The sequence below is a fragment of the Anomaloglossus baeobatrachus genome, chromosome 3 (assembly GCF_048569485.1).
Source record: "Anomaloglossus baeobatrachus isolate aAnoBae1 chromosome 3, aAnoBae1.hap1, whole genome shotgun sequence".
NCBI lineage: Eukaryota > Metazoa > Chordata > Amphibia > Anura > Aromobatidae > Anomaloglossus > Anomaloglossus baeobatrachus.
In genome coordinates, this window is record NC_134355.1 from 364,726,670 (window position 1) to 364,754,463 (window position 27,794).

At 40.7% G+C, this 27,794-nt stretch overlaps 1 protein-coding gene across 2 annotated transcripts in view; it reads left to right on the top strand.

Annotated features, from left to right (window-relative positions):
* Nucleotides 1-1,053: 1,053 nt before the first annotated feature.
* The window catches only part of CNR1 (cannabinoid receptor 1), a 142,301-nt gene continuing 115,560 nt past the window's right edge, over nucleotides 1,054-27,794 (top strand). Inside the window, exon 1 of one of the 2 annotated variants that reach the window (XM_075340139.1) lies at nucleotides 1,054-1,823. The gene's annotated coding sequence lies outside the window, so the exon portion shown is untranslated. Of the gene's footprint in view, nucleotides 1,824-3,243; nucleotides 3,270-27,794 lie in introns of those variants that run through there. The other variant, XM_075340140.1, reaches the window with a different exon arrangement.

Consider the following 27,794-nt stretch of genomic DNA (forward strand, 5'->3'; position numbering starts at 1 on the left):
CACCTGAGCTCCGGCGTGCAGCCGAGACTGTACCGCGAGCACCGAGTGATTGATTCCCCGGCGATTGCGGTTCAGTTCATGTCAGCTGCAGACAGGCTGGGGTGATCTCCGGTGCTCTCACCTGAGCTCCGGTGTGTAGCCGAGACTGTACCGCAAGTGTCGAGTGATTGATTCCTTGGCGATTGCGGTTCAGTTCATGACCGCTTCAGACAGGCCGGGGTGATCTCCGGAGTTCAGGTGAGAGCACCAGAGATTAGCCCGGCCTGTCTGCAGCTGTCATGAACTGAACCGCAATCGCCGGGGAATTAATCACTCGGCGCTCGCGGTACAGTCTCGGCTGCACTCCGGTTGGGAACCATTGGGCTGTGGCATAAATGTCTAAAAGTGGAAAACTATTTTAAAGTGAAACTTTAGAATCCAATTTATATTAATATAAAAGTATCTTTGCTTGGCTAACTACAATATGAACACTAGTTTGGGAAACTGGCTAATTCCAATGCAGCAACATATTGGAGAATGGTTTGTATAACAATAGGAAGGCGATTCCACAAAGCTTTGGGTGTGCCCTCTGTCAGCTTTGTGGTGAACTGCACTGACAGCCTGCGATGGTTGTCTGGAAATAGCTGGGGTCAGGTACAGTATATGGCATTTCTACAGGACTGAGTATACAGATGTGTGCAGCATACATGACTTCAATCTGAAGCTAGGTGATCGGTGTACCAGTATATATAGATTGCACCACTACTGCGGTATATACACATCTGTAGTATCCAGACATATTGTGACTGCAGCTTCAGAAATATAACACATTCTATAAATATTTACAAGAATATAAGTAAATAAAACTATACATTGAACACGCACTAGTGTAAGGCACACCGCTGATCATACTGGAGGCTGATCTGATGAGGTCTGTGTCTGGGGAGCAATGTGCATAGTGAAAAGTTCCATTAGCCCATGTGTGATGAGGGTGGGGGAGGGGAGGCTGCATGCTATGTGCAATCACTATAGGATGCACTGTCAGTGATGTGTGGAGTGATGAGAACACTAGTGTGTGGATGCAGAGAAGGCAATGATCTGCCCTCCTGGAGGTATACTCTAGGCTCCTTGCTTGGTATAGTGCACAGGGAGGGCATGGCACCTTGAGCCTGGTGGAGCTGGCACTGGAGGCTGCTTGGGATGGCTGGGATACTGTTGTGTGAGATTTCTCCCATAGAGTAGTTGGTATTGCAGTCTGTGCTAGTGATTGTGCCGGTGCCAGGACTAAAACAGATTAACACGTGATGAAGAGCAGCTTGATAAATGGGACCTGAGAGCACTGGGACCACAAGGAAAAACACAAAGCAGAGAGAGGAGCTGCGAGTGAAGGAGGGAGCTGCTGCTGAGCCGAGGGGAGCAAATCAGCGGCCAGCACCCCAGACAAGTGTCAGTGACACAGCGGCTCTACTGCCAGGGTGGCAGAACAGGAATGCCAGCAAGTGCCAGGCAATCCCTCACATCAGCCTGGGGGACTTCAGCTGAGCAGCTTCCAGCGAGATCTGCACATACATGAAGTGGAGAACGACGCCTCATCTGCTCACCATAGCTGTGGGCATCCTTCACCCACCGAGCCTATAACAAGCCATCCAGCCACTTTGTTCTGCCTGTGCCCCGGGCACTGCTCTGTGGCATCCGCTTCCAGCGCTCCCTCCTGGGGGCAGCAGTTCAGCACCACATTAGTGGACAGCGCACAGTGTCTGCCAGTGTCAGAGCCCTGCTGGACGGAGAGCTGGACCGAGGACATCATACATGGAGAGAGGCTTCAGACTGACATGTGAACAGGGGTAAGAGTGTCATCCATACAGCATTATCCGGGGCTGCTCCCTGGGGATGGTCATCTCACATGGCTGCCCCATCATCGCCAGAGGCTACACATGGCAAACTTTTATACCACATATATAGGCAGGAAATTGTGTGCAGCCGCAGGAAAATAACAAGCAGCAGAGCTGGATGGAAGGCAGCCCATTAATATTGCATTAAAAGATATCCCCCACATTCCTCTTATATGGGAATGATTGCACTCCACGAGTCCCCTCCGTATCTATCTATATACACACACACACACGTATATATACACACACACACACGTATATATATACACACACACATATATATATATATATACACACACACACACGTATATATATACACACACACACACACATATATATATACACACACACATATATGTATACACATATATATATATATATATATTTATGTATATGTATATATATGTACACACACACACATATATGTATACACACATATATATATATATATATATATATTTATGTATATGTATATATATATGTACACACACACACACACACACATATATGTATACATATATATATATATGTATATATATATATATATATAGACACACACAAACATACAGTATATGCATACACACATAGATATATACGTATAGACACATATATATGTATATATACACACACACATATTTATTTATATACACACACAGATATAAGTGTATACGCACACATATATATATAATTTTTTTTATATATATATATATGTATACACACATATATGTATTATATATTTATTTATATATATATGTATATATATATATATATACACATATATATGTATACATACACGCGCATTTATATATATATATATATATATACACTTTTGTACAAGTCCCCACTGAATTGTAAAGTACTGCAGAATATATTGGAGCAATAAAAAAAAAATAATACATCTAGATATAAAAATATCTATAAATATATAATTTTTTTGTTATATATATATATATATATATATATATATATATATATTTATATTTATATACACACACAAATATATATATATATATATATATATATATATATATATATATATATATATACACACACATTGGTATCAGTAAGCATTCTGTTATGTAATCCTACAAGCCTTATATGAATATTTATCATCATAAACATGCATCACAGAACATTTCTTTCTTTCTGTGTGATATATTTTGTAGTTAGAGCTTAATCCACAATATTAGTTAGGTAGATGTTGGGCTTATTTTACAGAAAAATAAAAGCGTTTAGGTTATCTAAGATATCTTGCATTATTAATGTGACACATAACGAACGAGTCAAGGACAACCCAAGCAGAGAGAACTGCAGAGATCTGAGCACAAAAATCACTTAAGTACATTGGTTACTGTCATATGTGGATTACAAGAGAAAAGGCAAAGGTTCCTGTTACATGTAAGGTTACTACTTACTACAATATGTTTTATATTGATCCCTAATATGTACAGAGCACAGTGATCAAGTTGAAGAGCTTCCATTCCACATTCACAAGTTTGGCATGTTGTCCTCCTGACAGATTGGAATATTGTAGATTTAGCTGAAATGTCTCGGTTGGGCATCTGTAGTAACTGGTGAATGGGAGGTTTCAGAAGGAGTCTTGCTTCCACTGTGAAGTCTGTGGAGTTCATCCTATTCTATTCACACCTCTATAAGCTGAGAACTGACATAAATGTTCTGATCAAGGCTGTGGGGCTGGGTTCTAGAAGGGATGGGGGTTTAAGAGGATTTAGAACCATGTGCTTAGGAACTGAAGGATAAGGAAAATTCTAGAATTCATCTTTTTGAAAAAATATTGATGTTTATGGTTTTTAGGTATTTATGTTTACCCTGGAATATTGACTCTCATTAGAGTCTAGGTAATTGCCTTAATTTAGCGGTATTTGCTGGATTTTCTAAACTGTACTCTTTAACATGATATAGTATATTTGGGCTAATAACCCTCAAGCCATGCTATTATACTCATCAAATCAAAGTAAAGCTTAGTTCTGAAGTATTAAACATACAAACCCAATATATCTTATGTAACGTAGAACCTCTCTTGGTCCTGCTGTTGTTACTTTTACAGTAATATGTGTATTGCTTGACATTTGAGACGTTATTAAGTTTTAAATTTGTGCAATAACAATATTAATTTCTTTATTATTTCTTTGCCATACACAATTTAAGTTAAATTGTTATAAAATGGTCTTTCCGGTTAGCTGGATTTAACATGTAATATTATGAGCGTGTAAATGCTTCTCTCGGAATAATAAATGCTTCTCTCGGAAATGGCATAAACTATTGTTTTGAATGTAAATGACACCCAATGATAATACTATGGCAAGATTGGATATGTTATGCTACATGATAAGGTTGAGGTAGATGGACCTAGGTCTTTTTTCAACCTATGTAACAAAAAATGGCATCTGTTGAGGGTAAAATCTATCAAATTATATATATATATATATATTCAATTCACATATTCTCATAATATATTTCAATTTCTATACATTTTGATGGTATGTCGGTTCCTAGTGTGAATTCACTGATTTCCTTCACTACCTCCCAGAGCTTAATATATGAGAGATTGAATTAATGACATGCCTTTATCACCTTGTACTGTATATGTTGCTCTATACTATAAGTCTGATCTAAAATAAACACTGTTATCTCCTGTAAACCCGTATATAATAGCTGTGATCATCTTCAGCAGAGCAGGTTTTTGATGTCTGTGCATGATTAATGTGATAATTAGATTTTTGCATAACATGTAAATAAATGGTGCAGCTGTTCGGATCTAGATGGACGCAAATAGGCAAAGATGCTCTTCATCATCTAGTGTTAAGAGATGGATTTTGGGGAGGAGACTTGAAACAGCGTTTGTCTCCTTTAGGATGTTTACTTGGGTCACTGTCATCCTTTGCCATATGTGCCTTAAAGTGTATATTATCTCTATGGGTATAATAAGCGGCCAACAAATTACTGACAATGACTTGAATGATATTCTGTGTATATGATTTTTCCAAACTTGCCTATCCTTCACCATACAATTCCTTTATCAATACTCAGCTATAAAAATAGTCACAATATTGGAATACCGGTATATACAAATATTTATAACAAATCTATTGCTTCCTCTACATATATCATAATGAGAACAAATGGAAAAACGTTGCAATAAATAACGCTAAAGGGTGAACCTATAAATAAGTCATCATTTTATGATTCATAGTAAGAGTCTATGGAACTATCCCATAACCGAAGGCAAAAAGCTGTTTCAACTGGTAAACTGTTTTATATGTAAGTGAAGCTAAGTCAGTGCTTTTGCTATCAATTTCACATATTGGGTCCTAACATTTCCTACTTAGAAATGTTTCACTACATCCCCTGAAATACAGGATGTTTAAAAAGTTATACTAGTGTAGATTATTAAAGAATATTAGGAGTTTGAGGGTTTTTTCTTACTAAAAAGGGGAGTATGCACTTATGTGTCAGTAAACAATAAAGTAAATAAACCCTCTACTTCCTTGTGATAGCAGTATATGGTAGAGTTCCCATGACATAGGCTCTATAGCTTATATTTTTGCTATTCTGCAGCAGTATATAGTAGTCTATCTATAACATAGTCTGTCTGGCATGTAAATTAATTAATCTGCAGCAGTATATAGTAAGCTTTCAGAAACATAGGCTATCTGGCATATAGGTTGGCTAATCTGCACCAGTATAAAGTAAATTACCAGTAAAATGGGCTATCTGGCTTTTATTTTTGCTAATCTGCAGCAGTATATAGTGGACTTCCCATAACATAGGCCATCTGGCAAATAGGTTGGCTAATCTGCAGCAGTATATAGTAGACTTCCCATAACAGTAACTATCTGGCATACAGGTTGGATAATCTGCAGCACTATATAGTAGACTTTCAAAAACATAGGCTGTCTGGCATACAGGTTGGCTAATCTGCAGCAGTATAGTAGATTACCCATAAAATGGGCTATCTAGCTTATATTTTGGCTAATCTGCAGCAATATATAGTGGACTTCCCATAACATAGGCCATCTGACTAATAGGTTGGCTGGTCTGCAGCAGTAGATAGTAGACGACCCATAAATAGCCTATCTGGTGTAAAGGTTGGCTAGTCTGCAGCAGTATATAGTAGACATCCCATAACATAGCCTATCTGGTGTAAAGGTTGGCTAGTCTGCAGCAGTATACAGTAGTCATCCCATAACATAGCCTATCTGGTGTACAGGTTGGCTAGTCTGCAGCAGTATATAGTAGACATCCCATAAAATAGCCTATCTGGTGTACAGGTTGGCTAGTCTGCAGCAGTATATAGTAGACGTCCCATAACATTAACTATCTGGCATAGTAGACATTTAAAAACATAGGCTATCTGGTATGTAGGTTGGCTAATCTGCAGCACTATATAGCAGATTACCCATAAAATGGGTTATCTGGCTATTATTTTGGCTAATCTGCTTCAATATATAGTGGACTTCCCATAACATAGGTCATCTGACTAATAGGTTGGCTAGTCTGCAGCAGCACATAGTAGACTTCCCATAGTATCGGCTATCTGGCATACAGGTTGGCTAATCTGCAGCAGCATAAAGTAGATTTCCCATATTATAGGCTATCTGGCATACTAATTGGCTAATCTGCAGCAGTATGTAGTAGACCTCCCATAACATAGCCTATCTGGCATATAGGTTGGCTAATCTACAGCAGTATATAGTAGACTTCCCATAAAATAGGCTACCTGCCATACAGGTTGGATAATATGCAGCAGTATATAGTTGATTTCCCATTACATAGGCCATCTGGCATATAGATTGGCTAATCTGCAGTAGTATGTAGTAGACTTCCCATGACATAGGCTATCTGGTGTATAGATGTGCTAATCTGCAGCAGTACATAATAGATTTCCCATAACATAGGCTATCAGGTATATCGGTTGGCCAATCTGCGGTTGTATATAGTAGACTTCCCATAACATAGGCTATCTGGCATACAGGTTGGCCAATCTGCAGAAGTATATAGTAGACCTCCCATGACATAGGCTATCTGGCATATAAGAAGGCTAATAAACATACAGTGCTCACAAACTCACCAGTAATTCACATTGAAACCTCAATATGCAAATAAAAAGCACCGTTACATCAACACTGTCAAACATTTACTGATACATACTGTATGTGGGGGTGTTACTAGCTTCCCAGGGAGCATTGACTAGCCTATAAGACTCATTTTACCATCTGGTAGCCTCCACAAAGAGAAACAATACCATACACCCTTAGATCCAATAGGTTCTGCAACAGTAACTTACTTGAAGCTGCATGATAACTACAGAGAAACCAGGTTAGATAGCCTCTCTCATTAGTGGTATAATCTAACCAGTGAAATAAAAGTCTTTTCAAACCTGTGGATATATTCTTTTCTGTCTTAGCAATACTTTCCATGAGTGGAAGAATGGTTCATTCTATCTCATCTATCAGTCATAGCTTTCAGAATTTCTTGATCACTATAATTTTGCATATTGTTTTGAAACTGCCAGAAGAAGAAACAGTAATAGTCCCGGTGGATTTTGCTACGACAATGCCTACGGGAAGAGTGAACAATAGGCATAGTGGGTGTGAGCGATTATCTGCTATTACAAGACATGCAATAATGAGTATGACATGAATTTTTAATTATCAATATTATTGTTTATAAATACCAATTTTGCTCCTTTGTTCGTTGTGACCTATGAGGAAATTATGATCATAGGATGATATAGGCTCTAAGTCAATACAAGCATGACGTTAAAGGGAACCTGTGAGCAGAAATTTCGCCTTAAACCTAACAGATTCCCCCTCTGCAGCTCCTGGGCTGCATTCTAGAAAGGTCCCTGTTATTATAGTGCCCCCTTTCTGACCCAAAAAAAAGAGTTTATATCGAGGTACCTTTTTGGCTTCTGATTCTCTAAATGTGTCACGGGGGCGGGCTGCCTGATGGCCGTTATTCTGCCCCCTTTTCCTGTATGCCGCCCCCATCGCCGATTTCTATACTTCTGGATGCCGCCCACTGCTCCAGCCATCCCCGCGCATGCCCAGTGCTCATCTCTCGTGGATGAGCACTGTGCCCAGTGTCACCGGTGGTGACGTGCGCGCAGGGTTTAGATTATGGGCGGTGCTGTGATGTTTATTACCAAGCAACCGCCCATAATCGCGGGACCGCGCATTCCCCCTCGGCCTGCTTCTTTCTGCGCAAGCGCGCTGCAGCTGAACTCACGTCACCTCCTTTCCATCTTGCCCTGAGGCAGGAAATAGATGGGAGGAGCGCGGAGCAGTGACTACACCGATCAGGAGGAGTTCAGCTGCAGCGCGCTTGCGCAGAAAGAAGCAGGCCGAGGGGGAATGCGTGGTCCCGCGATTATGGGCGGTTGCTTGGTAATTAACATCACAGCACCGCCCATAATCTAAACCCTGCACGCACGTCACCACCGGTGACACTGGGCACAGTGCTCATCCACGAGAGATGAGCACTGGGCATGCGCGGGGATGGCTGGAGCAGTGGGCGGCGTCCAGAAGTATAGAAATCGGCGATGGGGGCGGCATACAGGAAAAGGGGGCAGAATAACGGCCATCAGGCAGCCCGCCCCCGTGACACATTTAGAGAATCAGAAGCCAAAAAGGTACCTTGATATAAACTCTTTTTTTGGGTCAGAAAGGGGGCACTATAATAACAGGGACCTTTCTAGAATGCAGCCCAGGAGCTGCAGAGGGGGAATCTGTTAGGTTTAAGGCGAAATTTCTGCTGACAGGTTCCCTTTAAATCCGAGACCTAATGTGACAAATGGGTAAGAGGAAGATGTATAATGGAATTGTCATGGTTTAAAAAACCTGATAGCTTCAATAATAGCTGTATCTATTTACTTATCTATACTAATATATCTATATAAATCTCTATATATCTCTATATATCTATATATATATATATATATATATATATAAAATATATATTATATATATATTATATATATATATATATATATATATATATATATATATATGACTTTAGTAGTCATAGTAATTAAAACACCATAGGAAACAAGGGATTATGTGTCTGTTTAATAATTACAAGACGCTGCATCAAGGGAGCAAGCGATGGATACTGGATCCTGGATGTGTGTTTTCTTGTATGTGACAATATGTTGTTTTGGAACCCTTGAGCTGATACCTGAAATCATTATAAACTGTCATTTGATCCCATAACTCGACTACAGTCATATATTAAGAAGACTAACAATATTTCTTATGTAAGCATACTATTGTTTAAAGAACACATTTGCTAATCAATAAGCAACTCAGAAATATTCCTATATATAGATCATTTACATTAATGTAATTAGGAACATCAACAATGAATGCATTTAACTATAGGTATCATGGATCTTTCCTGACTGATGATCACATTGAAGACGTATGCTAAAGAGATTAGTGATTTATAGGGGACGTTTTCTCTATGGATTTCTGGTTTTATAACTGGCATGTGTTCTCAGTTAACTGCTGCCTTACATACCAATCAGGCATTTAATTGATCTATTACCATACTATATAATAATCCATCATGACCCTTATCACATTTTTGCCATTATTACAAACTACAAGTGCATCTCAATAAATTAGAATATCCTTAAAAATTAATTTATTTCAGTAATTCAATATAAAAAGGAAAACGCATATATTATATAGTCATTACAAACAGAGTTATCTATTTCAAAGTGTTTATTTCTGTTAATGTTGATGATTATGGCTTACAGCCAATGAAAACCCAAAAGTCATTATCTCAGAAAATTAGAATATTATATGAGACAAAATGAAAAAATGATATTAAACTCAGAAATGTTGGCTGAAAAGTCTGTACAGTAAATGCACCAATGCTGCATGGTATGGAGGTGATTAGCCTGTGGCACTGCTGAGGTGTTATGGAAGCCCAGGTTGCTTTGATACTAGCCTTCAGCTCGCCTGCATTGTTGGGTCTGGTATCATGACAATACTCCATACATATTCTATGTGGTTTAAGTCAGGTGAGTTTGCTGGCCAATCAAGCACAGTGATACTGTTGTTATTAAACCAGGTATTGGTACTTTTAGCAGTGTGGACAAGTGCAAAGTCCTGCTGGAAAATCAAATTTCCAGCTTCAAAAAGCTTGTGGGCAGAGGGAAGCATGAAGTGCTCTAAAATTTCCTGGTAGATAGCTGCGTTGACTTTGGTTTTGAACATAGTGGACCTACACCAGCAGATGACATGGCTCCCCAAACCATCACTGATTGTGGAAGCTTCACACTAGACCTTAAGCAGCTTGGATTGTGGCCTCTCCACTCTTCCTCCAAACTCTGGGACCTTGATTTCCAAATGAAATACACAATTTACTTTCATCTGAAAACAACACCTTGGACCACTGAGCAACAGTCCAGTTCGTTTACTCCTTGGCCAAGGTAAGACGCTTCTAGCATTGTCTATTGGTCATAAGTGGCTTGACACAAGGAATTCAACATTTGTAGCCCATGTCCTGGATACGTCTGTGTGTGGTGGCTCTTGAAGCACTGACTTCAATTGTAGTCCACTCTTTGTGAATCTCCCCCAAATTTTTGAATAGCCTTTTCTTAACAATCCTATCAAGGCTGCGGTTATCCCGGTTGCTTGTGCACCTTTTTCTACCAGACTTTTTCCTTCCACTCAACCTTCCATTAATATGCTTGGATACAGCACTCTGTGAACAGCCAGCTTCTTTAGCAATGACCTTTTGTTGGTTACCCTCCTTGTAGAGTGTGTCAGTAACTGCCTTCTGGACATCTGTCAAGTCAGCAATCATCTTCATGATTGTGTAGCCTACTTAACCAGACTTAAGGCCCCTTTACACACTGCAGCATTGCTAGCGATATTGCTGTAACGTCACCGGTTTTGTGATGTAATAGCGACCTCCCCAGCGACATTGCAGTGTGTGACACGCATCAGCGACCTGGCCCCTGCTGTGAGGTCGCTGATCGCTGCAAGTCGTTCAGGACCATTCTTTGATCCTTTGTTTCCCACTGCGCAGCATGTATTGGTGTGTTTGACACCATTACAACGACATTGTTAGCGACCCAGCCCATAGGCGCACTATAGTGTTCCCTTTCCAGCGAGGTCGTTCTGCAGATCCGTATCGCTGCTGCGTCATTGGCCAGATCTGTCTGTTTGACAGCTCACCAGCGACTGTTAGAGACTTTCCAGCGATCCCGGCCAGGTCGAGATCGCTGGTGGGATCGCTAGAAAGTCTCAGTGTGTAAAGGGGCCTTAAGGGACCATTTTAAATGCTTAGGAAGCAATTGTATTGTATTGAATTACTGAAACAAATTAACTTTTTGGGGATATTCTAATTTATTGAGATGCACTTTTACAACAAGGTTATTGTTTGTATTTCCTAGGTCTGTATATGGGAATTGCAAAATATCAATAATAATATGAGGTCTCATTATAAAGTACCATATATAAGTATAGTCTATAGTGTTTTTTTCATGAAAATATTTTTTTCCACTTAAAATATAAAAATTGTTTTGTAAGTGTTAAAGCATGAAAATACTTTATTTTCACTGATAACTTTGAACATCTTTGAAAGTGTAATAGAAGTTGAAATACTTTTAGTAATATAGTCATGTAATATATAACATTAAAATCCTTAGCCTAATATTTTGAAGGTGCCATTGTGCCACCAAAAGAGCTCTGACCCATGAAGGTGTCTTGAAGTACCTACAACCAAGATGTTAAGTGCATATTCTTCTTATTAGTTGTAAAGTGGGGCCTCCATGGACTGGATGGAGTTTAGTGGGCTTACATTCTCCTGACTTCCTTGTTGGTTGACTGGCTGTCCTTCCTGAGAAATAAGTGCTATGCCACATACCGTATGTCAAACTCTGGCCCGTGGGCCAAATTTGGCCCACAGGTTAATTTTATTTGGCCCACGGTGCTATTCTGTATGGAGCACTATGGGGGGCCATTTATTTTGTATGGAGGACTATGGGGACCCATAATTCTGCATAGATGACTATGTTGAGCCCATTATTCTGTATGAAGGCTATGTGGTCCCCATTATTCTGTATGTTGGGCTAAGTGGGGCCCATTATTCTGTACGGAAGACTATGTGGGGCACATTATTCTTTATGGAAGACTATGTGGGGCCATTATTTTCTATGGAGGGCTTTGTGGGGCCCATAATATGTATGCAGGACTATGTGGGGCCCATTATTCTGTATGGAGGACTATGTTGGGCACATTCTGTATGGAGGACTATTTGTGGCTCAAAAACTCTGTATGAAGGACTATGTGGTTCCATTATTCTGTATGGAGGACTATGTGGGGCTCATAATTCTGTATGGAGGGCTACATGGAGCCCATTATTTTGTATGGAGGACTATGTGGGGCACATTCTTTATGAAGGACTATTTGAGGCCCATTAATCTGTCCAAAGGACTATGGGGGTCTCATTATTCTTTATATAAGACTAAGGGGGACAAATTGTTTTGTATGGACTGCTATGTGGCTCCCAGAAATTTATATGGAGGACTATGTATGCACATTTTTCTGTTTAGAAGACTATGTGATGCCAATTATTCTGCATGGAGAACTATGTGGGGCCCATTATTCTGTATGGAGAACGACGTAGGGCACATTCTGTATGGAGGAATATTTGGGGCCCATTACTTTGTATGAAATACTATCTGGGTTCCATTATTCTGTATAGAGGGCTATGGGGGACCCATTATTCTGTATAGCGGACAATGTGTAGCCCATAATTCTGTATGGAGGACTATGTGAGGCCCATTATTCTGTATGGAGGACTATGTGCGCACATTATTTTCTTTTGAGGACTATGTGGTGCCCATTATTCCATATGGATGACTATTTGGAACCCATTATTCTGTTTGTGGGGCCCATTATTTTGTATGGATTATTTTGTATGAAAGACTATTTAGGGTCCATTTATCAGCATGGAAGACTATGTGGGGCCCATGGTTCCCTTATTCTGAATAGAGGGTTATGTGGGGCACATTATTCTGTATGAAGAACTACCGTATTTTTCGCTTTATAAGACGCACTTTTGTTCCCCCAAATTTTGGGGGAAAGCAGGGGGTGCGTCTTATAAGCCGAATATACGGGGGGGGGGTTGGTATATATATATGTACACTGCAGCGTCCAGGGGAGGTGGGGGCAGCAGCTCTGGAGCACAGGGGAACGCAGCCTTTGATCTCCTGCACCCGCTCATATAATATGCACAGCCGCTGTCCATCTCCAATGGTGCTGAAATCGCACCGCAGTGAGGGGCTGGGGCAGCGGTGCATATTCTATGAGCCTGCGTCCCAGTGTGATCGCACATGCCCCCCCTGTGTTAGATTTGGCCCCCAGGCTGCTGCTCATTCTAAAATAAAAAAGCTTTACTTACCCCTGCAGCGTTTCTCCCCGTGTCCCTGCTTCCACTGTGATCAGGCACGCAGAGATCTCAGTCTGCTGTGCCGATCACATGACCGCACTGAGAACCAGGAAGTGGAAGAACAGAAGCACGGAGGGAGACAGGAGGGAGCTCAGCGCTGGAGGAGATAAGGAAAGAGGGTTTTATTTTACTTTGGGCAGCAGCCTGGGGGCGATATCTGACACAAGGGGACTTGTGCGATCTATAGCGGCCATGGGCAGCACTATGGGGGCGATATCTGACACAGGGGGACTTGTGCGATCTATATAGGGGCCATGGGCAGCACTATGGGGGCGATATCTGACACAGGGGGACTTGTGCGATCTATAGGGGCCATGGGCAGCACTATGGGGGCGATATCTGACACAGGGGGACTTGTGCGATCTATAGGGGCCATGGGCAGCACTATGGGGGCGATATCTGACACAGGGGGACTTGTGCGATCTATAGGGGCTATGGGCAGCACTATGGGGGCGATATCTGACACAGGGGGACTTGTGCGATCTATAGGGGCCATGGGCAGCACTATGGGGACGATATCTGACACATGGGGACTTGTGCGATCTATATAGGGGCCATGGGCAGCACTATGGGGGCGATATCTAACACAGGGGGACTTGTGCGATCTATAGGGGCCATGGGCAGCAGCATGGGGGCGTTATCTAACACGGGAACGTGTGCAATCCATAGGGGACCATAGGCAGCACAGGGGAACGTGTGCCATCACAAGGGGGCTATATTCAATATAAGGGGGCCATATCCAGATTAAGGGGGCTAATTTTAGGATGGGGGGCTATGAGGGACATATACCCTATATGATTTCTTAGAGGGACACTGGCATTATAAGATGGACCCCATTTAACATTAAAAAAAAAAAATTCTCTTTTCCTTCACCAAATTTGGGGGTGCGTCTTATAATCAGGTGCGTCTTATAAAGCGAAAAATACGGTATGTAGATACCATGATTCTGTATGGAGGACTATGTGGGACACATTATTCTGTATGGCGGACTATGTAAGGCCCTTGACTAGGTTGGCCAATGACTTTGTCCAAGTTTTTAATTTTGGTCCTTGTCTATTTGAGTTTGACATTCCTGTGCTAAATAGAGATGATTGAAACATTTGCTATTTGAATTCATCATCTTCGCCTAAAATATAATTCTCAACTGCAGTCTCTAATTGCCCTGAAAATAGATGTAGAACACTCCGAGGCTTCCTAGAACTGTATTTAACACTTTTGAGCACTTCTTTGTGAAAAGATACTTATTGATGTCTCAGTGATCTCAAGTTATGTGGCTAGGAGAAAATGGACGGTGACTTTTGGTAAATAGTGGAATTCAGGCAGCATGTGTATGTCTAATATCGAGTTTCCCCAAAAATAAGACAGGGTCTTACATTATTTTTGGCTCCGAAAGATGCGCTATGACTTATTTTTAGGGAGTGTATTATATTTTTTATTGCTGTATGGTTTTCTGTTGCATTGGTGTAAGCCGCGGAAAATTTATAGTTGCATGCCGGCCAATTTTAGTATGTTAATGCGAAACCTTATCCCACATCAAATACCACCCACCACTCTGTGACAGCATCAGTGATTGGGTTCACTCAGACTGCCATATTACTCACCCAAGGATCACATGACAAGGTTCAGACATGCCGTCTGCTCTCCTGAACTGAGCATGACAGCTGCATAGAAATATCTGCTGTCATACTCAGGTCAGGAGAGCAGATTGCCAGTCTGAGGATTGTGATATGATCCTTGAGCAAGTAATGCGGCAGTATGACTGTACCCAATCACACTGGCACAGAGGGGTGGACAGCATTATGGGATGGGGTGAATATAAATTTTTCGTTAACATATGTTTAACTAGCCGGTGCACAACTATAAAGTCTCTGGAGCTTATAGCAACACAGAGGCAATGTACAGCAATAAAAGTTACATATCCTAAAAGGGCTACCCAAGCCCTATTTCCAGATACTATTAGTATGTTGCACAAAAAATGTGTCACAGCTAGAGCTTATTTTTGGAATAGGGCTTATATTTTAAGAATACTCCAAATGCCTGAAAAATCCTGCTATGGATTATTTTTGAGGTACGTCTTATTTTCAGTGAAACACTAAACCACTAGAACAAAAAAGTGGGTTTTTTTTTAAACAAAAGGAAAGGAAACATTCTAAAAACATGCTCACTTTGCGAGGTAGGTGGTTGTTTTTAAATTTCTGCATTCTGGAAATATGCAGTTAAAAAAAATATGACACACAAGCCTTGGTTTCATTATTCATATTTAGAATCAAAACGGAGGACACATTGCCCTGCTGATGAGCATTTGTGTGTGTTGAGATTTAAAAAAAATGCTGTTATTAAAACACCAGTTCAACATTTTTTTTTATTTTACCACTGGAGTGATGCTTTGAATTTAGGCTGAGAAGCAAAAGAGTAACAATGTTTTGAACTCTTGAGTTTCTGGCTCCATATCTCACCATCCACTACAGCTTTGAGTGTGATGCTACAATAATTTTATAGACAATCATCTTGCCAATCTGGAACATAAATTTGACTTGCAACTATTTAACATATGATTAGTTATGCAGTGCTAGCTTAGTATTGCATCCATTGTGTAATGTGATTGTGTGGCGCCCCTGACCTAGTCAGACACCACTGAGTACTGCACCCATGCTGGGACAGTTCTTCCAGGTAATTCCAAAGGCCAGAATGAGGTGTGTACGCACAGACACATAACAACCAGGTCTCCCACTCCATTAGATGGGACCCTTGGGTAGCCTCTAGAGGAGACTAGCCTTCAATTCTTGTCAAAGGGTGTGGTGGAGGGGCTGGAAGCTAAGCAGCAGAGGCTGTCAGGAAAGAAGTGGAGCGAGCCAGTCTGGTAGCAGTGAGCAGTGGTTGCTAGGAGACGCAGATGCACGCACACGCTAGTCAGACCCTGCACGTGGAGTAGCCGTTAGCGGGGGAGAACGGTTACCAGTTAGTAAGTCAGAAAGACACCTGGAGAGAGGCAGTCGAGTACGGGGACTGCTAGTGACTAGGCAAGCACGGGGAACAGGTCCCTAGAGTAGACGTCCATTTATTGATCTGCTAAACCTGCCGATGAGGGGACTAGAGGTACACTACCAACCATACAGAGTCCAAGCCTCAGCAGCAACATGGGGACCCATAAGGAGACAGAGCTTGAAGCCATCCCACCTGGTCCACACTGCCGGCAAACGGGCCATAAAGGGAGAAAAGGCAGTAGCGACTCCCTGGATAGACCCCACGGTACTTCAAGTCAGGGGTTAGCCGAACGAAGAAGTGCTAGGAAGGTGAGTTAATGGTTACCCTCAGATCGGCCTGAAGGAGTTCCTGGTTCCATCTGGTTTGTATTATGATCGCCCGGGTTACCTCACGATAACAGCAAAAGTGAGTAAAAACAAGTTGAAAGACTTTCCGGACTGAGGCTGAGTTATTCTGGAATCTGTTGTTCTACACATCCGAGCCCCTGGGGCCAGACTCACTCATGGGAGGCCATATCATCTGACTGCAAACTCCATCAGCCCCAGATGTTCATTAGATTTGCAGTGGCGGTCACCCATATACCTGACCGCAAACCGTGAGTGGCGTCACGACTCATATATATATATACAAAACCGACATACCTGTTGCCATATATACCCAAAATGAGACCCTGTGGCATCCCTGAAGGTGGAGTGATATCCCTGGGGCGACTACTGCAGGTGGGCTTCACATTTGGGAGCGATGATAATGGATGAATCACTTGTGACTCCATGCTACATGAAAATGGGGATACTGGCTAGGTGTGTGTGGTCTTGGTGATACACCTCTGCAAACTTCTTGGTGCCGTTGAACTGGGTAATCCAGAACCAGATGATTGGAAACTGATAGGAGACCAAAGTTCAACAATAAACTTCTTTTTACTGAACAGTTATTTTGTATGTACATCAGATAATAGGTACAATGCTTCATGTGTCTTTCACTTTAATTAAGAAGGCATTAGTACTTGTCGGTTACAATTAATAAGAATTAGTTTTCCTTGCTCTTCATAGTCTTGCATGTCATGACAATCCAGTCAAAACTTATGGGAGACGTGATCTTCTCCTGTGAGGGTTGCATGGATCGAGGTGTAACGCTACGGCCACCCAAAACTACTCTCAGTTCCCAACTGACTAATGAGGACCACACTTCTTAGTGTACATTGATATGACTCCTCACCACTATTGTGAGAGTCCACTGCTGTCCGTAGGGGAATGTACAATGACAAGCAAAAGCTTAACAATGTTTTGAACTTTTGACTTTCAGGCGCCATATTTCACCATCCACTACAGCTTTGAATGTGAGACTATATCATAATTTTATAGACAATTATCTTGGCTATCAAATAAATTTGACTTGAAACTATTTAGCGTATGATTGGTTATGCAGATTATTGTAATGTTACTGCATTGTTACTCTTTTGCTCCTAAAAATCAAAATTTTATTTTTTATTATTTGTTAGTATTTTGTAAGAAGATCTTTGGCTTTCAACACTGCCTGAATCCATCTGGGCATGCTTTCAATCAGATTTAGGAGTGTCTCAACCAAAATTTAATCCCATTTCTCTTCTACACATTCCAAATGTTGGTGCATTCTTGTGAACTCACTTGGATATGTATACAGTTTTTTCTTCAACTCTACCCAAAAGTATTTGATTGGGTTGAGGTCCGGGGACTGTAGAAGCCAATCCAGCACCTCTACGTCATTGTCATTGAACCATTTCTTTGCCAATCTCAATGTTTGCTTCGGGTTGTTGTCCTTCTGGAACACTCTGTCGTCCTTTTCATACCCATAGTAATCGAGTGTGGAAAGTAACTCGTCTACTAGGATACTTACATATAGATTCATCATCGAGGCCACTATCAATCTTGATTAAGTATTTAATACCTTTGGCTGTGAATCATCCCCATATCATCAAGCTTTCTCGCCCCTTTTTCTCTCGTTTCTTCCAGACCCATTTGCACCCATTAGAGTCTAATCTATTGAGTTTCGCCTCATGTCTCCTAATCCCCCTTTTCCAATTTTCTACTGTCCACTTTTCATACTTTTTTGCAAACTCGAGCCAACACTTTTAATGATGACATTGAAGTCAAGACATATTCACCTTTTTTCGGGGCACCATTTCAGACTTCTGTAATGTGCTTGCTTGGACATATCTGATCTCACTATTACAAATAATATACGAATACATACATACGAATGCATACAAATAATCTCAACTGCTGTATTTGTCAGGCTAGAACTGATAGTCCGATATTTTGTCCACTTCTTGGCTTTGGAATGGATGGATGTACTTAATTTCGTATTCTTGTAACTATCATGGCACTCACATGATGCAATGTGGCAATTTTCTGGGCTAAGTGGCAGCTATCGATGAGCTCGATGATGCTGTTTTTCTGTTCTTGGGAAATTTTCTTTATGGCTGCTCCTCGATTCAAACCAGTGACCTTTTGCTTGGGAATCAACCTAATAAAACACTGAGCTATTAGAAAATGTGAGAACAGGTTGTAGTTTGTAGTATACAGCATTGTTTCACCGCCAGGAGCAAAAGCGTAACAATGCAGTATCATGACAAGAATCTGCATAACGACTGTATTTTTCACTTTATAAGATGCACCTGATTATAAGATGCACCCCGAAATTTGGTAAAGGAAAAGAGATTTTTTTTTAATGTTAAATGGGGTCCATCTTATAATGCCAGTGTCCGTCTAACAAATCATATAGGGTATATTTCCCTCATAGCCCCCCATCCTAAAATTAGCCCCCTTAATCTGGATATGGCTCCCTTATATTGAATATAGCCCCCTTGTGCTGGCACACGTCCCCCAGTGATGCCACATGCCCCCCATTGATGGCACACGTCCCTCATTGATGGCACCCGTCTCCTATTGATGGCACATGTCCCCTATTTATGGCACACATCCCCTATTTATGGCACACGTCCCCCTGTGGTGGCACATGTCCCCTTTTGCTGGCACAAGTCTCCTATTACTGGCACACATCCCCTATTGCTGGCACACATCCCCTATAGCTGGCACACGTCCCCTACAGCTGGCACACGTCTCCTATAGATGGGACACATCTCCAATAGATGGTACACATCTCATATGGATGGCACATGTCTCCTATGGATGGCGCATGTCCCCCTGTGCTGCCCATGGCCCCCTATGGATTGCACACATCCCACTGTGCTGCCCATGGCCCCCTATAAATGGCCCATGTCCCCCTGTGCTGCCCATGGCCCCCTATGGATGGTACACACCCCCCTGTGCGGCCCATGGCCCCCTATGGATAGCACATGTCCCCTGTGTTTGATATGGCCCCCTTGCTGTTGCCCATAGTAAAATAAAAAAAACTCTTTACTTACCTTCTCCAGCGCTGTCCTCCTGGTGTCTCTCTCCGTACAGCTGAGCTCCTCCACTTCCTGCTTCTGGGTGCCGGTCATGTGATCGGCACAGCAGAGTGACATCATCTCTGCGTGCCTGATCACAGCGGCAGCAGGGAGACCCGGGAGACACCGGGAGATCAGCGCTGGAGGAGGTAAGTAAAGCTTTTTTATTTTAGGATAGGTAGCAGCATGGGAGCCATATCTAACACAGAAGAGGCATGTGCCATCAAAGATGGGCACAGGCACATATAATATGCGCCTCTCACCCGCTCCTCACCGCGGCGCGGTTTTAGCACCATGGTGATGGATAGAGGCAGTGCAAATTATATGAACGGGAGCAGGAGATCTCCCGCTTCATCCTGCAGCCTCCACCAGCCTGCCTCAGCCCCCAGCACCGCTCCAGAGATGCCCCCACCTCCTCTGGGCCCTGCAGTACATAATCCGTATTATAAGATGCACCCCCTACTTTTCCTCAAAATTTGGTGGAGCAAAAGTGCGTTTTATAATGCGAAAAATACGGTAATCATATGTATGCTAAATAGTTAGAATGCTAATATCTTATGAGATAGCAAAGAGAAACGATTGTCTATAAGATAATGGTAGTCTCACTTTTGGCGGTGTAGTGGATGGTGAAATATGGAGCTTTAAAGTGAAAGGTTGTAAATATTTTTTATTCTTTTGCTTGTCAGTGTAGGTTTCCTGCATGTAGTCTTATAGTTAGAAACCGCCGATTGATTTCACCTTGTCGCTACTGCTTCCATCAGTCTATAGCAGTTCACGACCTGCTTGATCTCTTCAGTGTTGCAAATCGGAGGTCACTTTTTAATGCAAGCCTAGGAGAGCCTTGTTCTGGCGCTCATAGACTTCCATTAAGTGCTTGTGCCTGTTACCTCTGACTTCCGGCAGTCATAAATTGTGTTACAAGATGACACTGTAGGACTGTAGTGACACTGATAAATGGTCTATAAATGGTCTAAGACTGTGGTGAAGGACCTTAGAATAAAGGCACTACTCCAGCGGTGGAAAAAACAAAACGGAGTGGTGCTTTAAGGTGCTGGGCTGTTACTGCAGTATGTCATTTAATTCATAATCTCACAAAACTGTGCAGGCACATGTCCTTCATACCTCACTGGTGTATTATTCACAGAGTGACTACCACTTACATTTTCCATGATGTGCTTTAGCATTAGTGCAGTAGTACAACACAATCAAATTTGGGCACATACAGTTAGGTCCAGAAATATTTGGACAGTGACACAAGTTTTGTTATTTTAGCTGTTTACAAAAACATGTTCAGAAATACAATTATATATATAATATGGGCTGAAAGTGCACACTCCCAGCTGCAATATGAGAGTTTTCCCATCCAAATCGGAGAAATGGTTTAGGAATCATAGCTCTGTAATGCAAAGCCTCCTCTTTTTCAAGGGACCAAAAGTAATTGGACAAGGGACTCTAAGGGCTGCAATTAACTCTGAAGGCGTCTCCCTCGTTAACCTGTAATCAATGAAGTAGTTAAAAGGTCTGGGGTTGATTACAGGTGTGTGGTTTTGCATTTGGAAGCTGTTGCTGTGACCAGAAAATATGCGGTCTAAGGAACTCTCAATTGGGGTGAAGCAGAACATTCTGAGGCTGAAAAAAAAGAAAAAATCCATCAGAGAGATAGCAGACATGCTTGGAGTAGCAAAATCAACAGTCGGGTACATTCTGAGAACAAAGGAATTGACTGGTGAGCTTGGGAACTCAAAAAGGCCTGGGCGTCCACGGATGACAACAGTGGTGGATGATCGCCGCATACTTTCTTTGGTGAAGAAGAACCCATTCACAACATCAACTGAAGTCCAGAACACTCTCAGTGAAGTAAGTGTATCTGTCTCTAAGTCAACAGTAAAGAGAAGACTCCATGAAAGTAAATACAAAGGGTTCACATCTAGATGCAAACCATTCATCAATTCCAAAAATACACAGGCTAGAGTTAAATTTGCTGAAAAACACCTCATGAAGTCAGCTCAGTTCTGGAAAAGTATTCTATGGACAGATGAGACCAAGATCAACCTGTACCAGAATGATGGGAAGAAAAAAGTTTGGAGAAGAAAGGGAACGGCACATGATCCAAGGCACACCACATCCTCTGTAAAACATGGTGGAGGCAACGTGATGGCATGGGCATGCATGGCTTTCAATGGCACTGGGTCACTTGTGTTTATTGATGACATAACAGCAGACAAGAGTAGCCGGATGAATTCTGAAGTGTACCGGGATATACTTTCAGCCCAGATTCAGCCAAATGCCGCAAAGTTGATCGGACGGCGCTTCATAGTACAGATGGACAATGACCCCAAGCATACAGCCAAAGCTACCCAGGAGTTCATGAGTGCAAAAAAGTGGAACATTCTGCAATGGCCAAGTCAATCACCAGATCTTAACCCAATTGAGCATGCATTTCACTTGCTCAAATCCAGACTTAAGACGGAAAGACCCACAAACAAGCAAGACCTGAAGGCTGCGGCTGTAAAGGCCTGGCAAAGCATTAAAAAGGAGGAAACCCAGCGTTTGGTGATGTCCATGGGTTTCAGACTTAAGGCAGTGATTGCCTCCAAAGGATTCGCAACAAAATATTGAAAATAAAAATATTTTGTTTGGGTTTGGTTTATTTGTCCAATTACTTTTGACCTCCTAAAATGTGGAGTGTTTGTAAAGAAATGTGTACAATTCCTACAATTTCTATCAGATATTTTTGTTCAAACCTTCAAATTAAACGTTACAATCTGCACTTGAATTCTGTTGTAGAGGTTTCATTTCAAATCCAATGTGGTGGCATGCAGAGCCCAACTCGCGAAAATTGTGTCACTGTCCAAATATTTCTGGACCTAACTGTATGTATATATATATTTATAATGCAAAGTACTAGTAGCACAGAGTATGTGATAGGTGCTAGATCTTCCAAGAGAAAACCGAAAATTTATGTAAGTTGAATTGAATTCTACTTCAATATACAAAAAAAAATCTACATTTTTTATAATGTTTCCCTTGAGAGACGGTAAAATGCTTGTGAGCATCCCCTGGGCACCTGGTATGTTCACATTCTGCTGTTTCTACATGCTCATATGCCAATATCGATCTCACAAATAAGTGGTATGTTTATACTGACTTTCTAAGTTGTTGTTCTTTTATGCACTTGACATACTACACCAGCCTTTGCAGTTAGTACTAACTAGTTTTTTATTAAACATGCCCACACATTTGTATTGATCACATATGCATATTTATGTTACCAATATTATTCATTCACTTAGGCACTTTATACTGACATTTACTGAGTAAATGCATGTCCCCAGATTCAGACACTTGTTTTACACAGATTAGGGGCATCATGTATTGTTCTAGGGAGCATTATCAGCTATTAATTGTTCTTACGTTGTCATACCATCTGTACCTCGGGGGAATTTTGTCATCAGTTGTAATTCTCCTTCTAGTATTTTAAATTATTTATTTGTCACAATGAAATTGCTATATTTTATTACACTTCACTTGTGCATTTAATCTGTAGGTGTCATATATTGCATAAATGCACTAGGACATATTTGTTATATATTATGGTATGCTTATTTGGAAAGCTGTGTAGGAGCTATTATACTGTTTGAAAGGCTGTATGTTGGCCATTATAATGTTTAGAGGACTGTGTGGGGACTAATAATATTGTTTGGAGGGCTGTGTGGGGGCTAATTATACTGTTTGGAGGGCTCTTTGGTTTCAAATTGTAGTGTCGGAAGGGTTGTCTGGGGGCCAGTTGCACTTTTTTGAAGTAGTGTTTGTGCCATTATACTGTTTGGAGACTAGTGTAGGGACCATTATACTATTTGGAGGGATGTGTGGTAGCCAATTATACTGTTTAGAGGGCTGTGAGTGGGCCAATTATACTGTTTAGAGAGCTGTGAGTGGTGCCATTATACTGTTTGGAGAGCTGTGAGTGGTGCCATTATACTGTTTGGATGACTGTGAGGGGGCCAATTATACTGTTTGGAGGACTGTGAGTGGACCAATTATACTGTTTGGAGGGCTGTACTCAGTTCATTACACTGTGTGCATGGTTGTTCAGGGGCCATTATATAGTGCGGAGGGTTGTGTTGGGGCCACTATACTCTATGGTGGACCACTTTACTGTATGGAGGGCCACTAGGGACTATCATATTGCGTAAAGGGCTATGTTGGGTGCCATCATACTGTGTTGGGCTAACTGTGGTGGTATCATACCTTGCGTGGTGCACTGTTGGGTCATCATATTGTGTGTGGTGGCTACTGTAGAAGAATTTATTGCAGGGGTATCTTTCTGTGCTTTGAGGCGCACATTTCTTGTCATTATATTTTAAGGGGACCATGAAAGTGGTATCTTAGTGTATATGGACACTAAGGGGCTTTAACAAGGGCAAAATTACTTTGTAAATGGCTGCAAGGTTGTAGTATATGCTTTTCTGTTACCCCATCGAATTTTTTTTTTTTGTTTGGGGGGTGGGGGCAAAATTAGGACATTTGCTGTGTGCCCCATGGTTTCTATGCACATTCCTGGCGCATTGGTCTACAATTTGGCATCTTCAAATTTTGGATCCATTTATCTTTGAAAACCAGCTCAGTAATCTGTCCAAAAATATCTGGATTAAAGATTAGGCAGCACATCTAATGGGTCAAAAAGAGAGAAGGATAATTTATTCATCTATGTCAATGAAATTTCTCCTCTCACTGTAGAGCCTTTTCACTTTTTCCCCAATTAGATGTTGCTACATCAGCTGTTTTCAAAGTATATGATTCTGGATAAACTGTGCAAATATTTTATAGCTTTAAACATAAAAGTGTAAATAGTTTATTTTTATCAATTTAAAATATTCAAAGTGAATAAATAAAGGGAAATCAAACCAGAGATCTTCAGTGGATGTAGACTTTTCTGATTTGTTTTTGGTAATCCCAAAACAGTCTTGATGTTGTGATATGGCTCAACTTTATTAAGGACCATATCATCACTTCCAGAACTCCTTGTTCTTCTTTACTTTGGAGATAGTTCCTAATAACATTGGCTGTTTGCTTGGAGATATTATCTTCTTGCAGAATAATTTTGGAGCCAATATGACACCTCCTTGGTGGTATTGCATTATGGTTAATTATCTGCCTACAAGTGCATTATGTGCCTACTGGTTTAATAATCACAGTATCACTGTGCTTGATTGGCCAGCAAACTTGCCTGACCTAAACCCCATAGAGAATCTATGGGATATTGTCAAGAGGAAGATCAGAGACACCAGACCCAACAATGCAGACAAGCAGAAGGCTGCTATCAAAGCCACCTGTGCTTCCATAACACCTCAGCAGTGCCACAGGCTGATTGCCTCCATGCCATGCCGCATTGATGCAGTAATTCATGCAAAAGGAGCCCTAATCAAGTATTGAGTGCATAGTAGGTCAATATTTCTGAGTTTAAAATAATATTTTCAGTTGGTCTTATATAATATTCTAATTTTCTGAGATAATGACTTTTGGGTTTTCATTGGCTGTAAGCCATAATCAACAACATTAACAGAAATAAACACATGAAATAGATCCCTCTGTGTGTAATGACTCTATATAATAAATGCATTTCCCTTTTGGTATTGAATTACTCAAAAAATAATAACTTTTTGATGACATTCTAATTTATTAAGATACACTTGTATGTTTCTTATCATTGAAGATACCACTAATCATGACAAAACAAAAAGTAAGAAGCTCACCATGCTGGGTACAGCAGTTTTAATCAGCAATGTAGAGAATGGGTGCCAGACCCTCTGGTATGGCATCCACCAGCAAAATAAAAACATAAAGGCATTTTTTTGTGCCAGAAACGTGTCAGGTATTGTCTACTATGTGTTTTTAGTATGCTTTGAATACATTCTTTTGATTTTACTCATCGCTCCTTGGGAGAGGCCGTTCCTTCTCTTCTATATTTCCATTAATCATGACCTAAATGCAAACTTCAACACAGCCTCAATTTTGCTAGGATCCTAGGCCATGTTTCACCCTTGCCTGCAGATATTTATTATTACACTGCACCCCAGTCCTTCATCGATCAAATTGCCTTATGATACAAACAAATATTTCAAATTTTGATTCATGAATTCAGAGCACCTGCTACCACTTCTCAGCACCCAAGTTCCTGTGTTTTTGTGCATAATTACATAATTTGGCCTTTTTTTCCATGTCAAAAGTATGTTTTTTTAAGGTTCAATTCTTCATTGAAGACCACTTCTGGTCAGAGATTTCTGAACAATAGATGGGTGTAACTTTACCCCACTAGTTCCTGCCAGTTCTGAGTTGGTGGCACTGCTGAACATCTTCCACTTTTGAAGAGAAGTGAGCATAATATGTCCTTCACTTTCTGCACTGAATCCTTGGCTGACCACTACATCTGCATCTACTGTCCACAATATTGCCCATTTCTTGTAATGTCAATTTGTCTGATTTTCTCCAAATTCGTTCTACAACAGCTCAATGACCCCAAAAATTAAGAACTGTCTTCAGAGTAAAGAGGAACAAGCAACCCTTGAAGTGATGATATGGCCTCTACAGAGCCCTATTCTAAACATCATTGAGTCTGTCTAGCACTATATGAAGAGACAAAAGTTTTTGCACAAGGCTAAATCCATAGATCTATGGTTTTCCAAGATGTTTGGAACAACTTCTCTGCTGAGTTCCTTCAAAACTGTGGGCAAGTATGCCTAGAAGAAATGATGATTTGATGCTGTTTTGAAGGCAAACATTGATTTGATTTAGATTTTTGCTTGGTTCATTCTCTTTGCTTTATTTAATTGCTAAAAATAAATACTAACACTTCTATCTGTATTAAAACCTTCATAATTTGTAGCACTTCTTTCTACACCTACCTAAAATCTTTGCACAGTAATATGTGTAGGCATGTGCATACACTCCTTCAAAGTACTATGCATGTGAGCCACTGAGCTCAATAAAGTCCATTTCTTCACCTGAAAATCTGGAGAGCTATCTTTGCTTTTTCATGGATTATGATCTCTTATTCCAGGTAATTTCACATGTTTCTTAATATGTGAATGAACTGTTAAGATCAATAAGCCGGACACAAGTCTTCCTGAAAATATGCTTCCTGTGATTATTTTAAATTAAAGAGGGCATTACCAGTGTAAGGCATATGTAGATTATGAGCGTAAAGTATCAGTCATTACATGTCTCACACTGGTAATTCCATCTTTCATTTAAAGCTCTGGAGGAAGAGTCTCAGAGAGATTTATGTCTGGTCCATAGATCTTAATAACCAATGTATATATTGGGAAATATATGAATTTTTCTAGAGTAAAACTTTAGATTGCAGATATCACAATATCATTTTACTCAACTTTCTATGACCTACATGCCCACATAGATGATTTAAGAGGTTTCAAAATACTGATATAGGTTCTTTAAAATGATAAAGCATGAGATTACCTGAAGCCGTTGTATCCTCCTAATGGATGGAAATTGTGTTATACTTCATGTACACATGGCAGCATATCTAAAATAGTTAATGGATACTATAGGTACACATTAAAATTCTAATATTTGGTCTTACCTGTAATAAAGAAAAGACCCACAAAAAAATGTGTAGACTTTCTAGCCATATTTAAACCCATCCAACACTGCTAGTACTATACAATACCTATATAGTATTGCCAATCACAGTAAGTGACTCTATAGCGTTACTATCATGTTTGTACAAAGACTTAGTATAACAGTTTTCAACTATGGACTGAGACTCTGATCGCTCGGTCTAAGCTCTGAAGACTGTGTGCGTCAATACTAGTGAAAATATATTTGCCATGCATTTGTAAATAGACTACTCTGGACATGTAGAAAAGATGAAGATAGATTATTGAAAAATTAAATTAATACAAAATTATGGGAGTAGAAGAACAAATTATAGACCCAAATGTATTTCTGTGGTCAGTAAGAAGGTTTGAGTACAGATGTAATGAGTAGGACATTATTAC